Source organism: Chrysochloris asiatica, unplaced genomic scaffold (assembly GCF_000296735.1).
Source record: "Chrysochloris asiatica unplaced genomic scaffold, ChrAsi1.0 scaffold00167, whole genome shotgun sequence".
Lineage (NCBI taxonomy): Eukaryota > Metazoa > Chordata > Mammalia > Afrosoricida > Chrysochloridae > Chrysochloris > Chrysochloris asiatica.
In genome coordinates this window covers 1,934,913-1,936,133 of record NW_006408685.1, presented here as the reverse complement: position 1 = coordinate 1,936,133, position 1,221 = coordinate 1,934,913, and positions in this window count along the sequence as shown.

Below are 1,221 nucleotides of genomic sequence, written 5' to 3'. Positions count from 1 at the left end.
TTTTTTTAGTGATGTCCTTCTCTGGATTGGTGTGAGGGTTGTGCTTCCTTCCTAAAATGTATTGGGAAGTTTTCCATCCTTTTTTATATTCTGGAATAATTTTGGTAGAATTGGTGACTGCTCTTCCCTGAGCAGTCCTGACTTCCAAGGAGCACTCTGGCCACACTTCTTCCGACACAAAACTGTTTGCTCTTTTGGCAGCCCATGGTGCTTTCAATATTTTCCTCCAACAAGATAACTCAAATGCATCAATTCTTCTATGGTCTTCCTTATTCAGTGTCCAGCTTTCAAATGCATATAAGTTTAATAAAAATACCATGGCTAGGGTCAGTCACACCTTAATCCTCAAGCTGATATCTTTGCTCATCAACAGGTTAAAAAGATCTCGTACAACAGATTTGTCAAACACAATACGTCATTTGACTTTCTGACTGCTGCTTCCATGAGTGTTGATGGTTGATCCAAGAAGAATGAACTCCTTGACAAATTCAATCTTTTCTCCATTGAAAAGGATGAATGTAAAGCTGATGCTGTCCTATGTAAACTATCACTCAATTCACACACACACACACACACACTATATATATATATATACATATCTAAATGAATAGAGAGAAATACTGGGTGGGGTTATAATCATTATGATGAAACAAAATATATGATTTGTTGAGTGTTCAATTGATGATCTGCCTGTAAGCATTCACTCAATTAACAATAAAAATAAATAAATAAAGAATGTAGTTTACTGGTCCAGTGGTGGGGATTTTTGTATTGTTTACACTGAGATACAATCCACACAGAAGAATGTGGTCTTTGATCTTCATTAGGAAGTATTTTAAGTCCTCTTCACTTTCAGTAAGCAATGTTGTATCATCTGCATATCGCAGGTTGTTAATTAGTCTCCCTCCAAACCTGATGCCATGTTTTTATTCATATAAGCTGCCTTCTTTGATTATTGGCTAAGCATAAAGCTTGAAAAAGTATGGTGAAAGAATACAGCCCTGTCACACAACTTTCTTAATTTTAAACCATTCAGTGTTCTCATGTTCTGTTCCAACAACTGCTTCTTGGTCCATGTAGAGATTCTTCATGAGCACAATTGTTGTCAGGTTCCACCGAGTCGGAACCGACTCATAGCGACCCCATGCACAGCAGAATGAAACAATGTCCGATCCTGGGCCAACCTCACTACCGTCGCCACACTTGACGCCATCAATGATG